Source organism: Trichechus manatus, unplaced genomic scaffold (assembly GCF_000243295.1).
Source record: "Trichechus manatus latirostris isolate Lorelei unplaced genomic scaffold, TriManLat1.0 scaffold00101, whole genome shotgun sequence".
NCBI lineage: Eukaryota > Metazoa > Chordata > Mammalia > Sirenia > Trichechidae > Trichechus > Trichechus manatus.
In genome coordinates this window covers 7,833,973-7,834,529 of record NW_004444037.1, presented here as the reverse complement: position 1 = coordinate 7,834,529, position 557 = coordinate 7,833,973, and the positions used below count along the sequence as shown (strand labels likewise).

Below are 557 nucleotides of genomic sequence, written 5' to 3'. Positions count from 1 at the left end.
CGTTGTATTCTACCTTCCAAAAAAAAAAAATGTAAGGCTTCCAAACTCCCTTTATCTACTAGAAAACACTCTCTAGTCTAACCAGAAAAGTCTAGAATGCATTCAGTGCCAACACTTTGCCTGAGTCATCAGAACAAAGTTTATCACTTGTGCTAAGTGCTGTGTAAGAGTGTCAAAAGGCAGATGCTTAAACTGTAAGGAAACTTTCTTCTGGTTCAGCTGTGACTCCAGACAGGATCCAGAGAGGAGTTCTCCAGTCTCTTCTCTGGGTTTTATGGAGTCTTACTTTACCCTTCTGTGTTAGCCTCTTAAAGCACTGCAGCAACCTTAAAAGGGCACAGGAAAGGGCGACTCTGCATTTGTTCTTACAGGTTCTCTCTTTCCCTATTTCCTGCACTCCCTCTCTCATCAGGAGACCCCGTGGACCTCAGTCTCTTAAAACGCTTTAGACGCAGGCTTTCTGTTGGGTGGAGCCTCTGTATGTAAATTTCCTTTTCCTGAAGGAAAAGCAGGATTCGGGCCTTTGCACTCAACACGGGCCTGGGAACCTCCGGCCG

General features: G+C 45.4%; 1 non-coding gene across 1 annotated transcript; it reads right to left on the bottom strand.

The window, feature by feature from the left end:
* Positions 1-217: 217 nt before the first annotated feature.
* Positions 218-339, bottom strand: LOC111821737 (small nucleolar RNA SNORA26). Its single transcript, XR_002825077.1, has one exon. It is a non-coding gene; the product is annotated as a small nucleolar RNA SNORA26 (small nucleolar RNA).
* Positions 340-557: the final 218 nt, after the last annotated feature.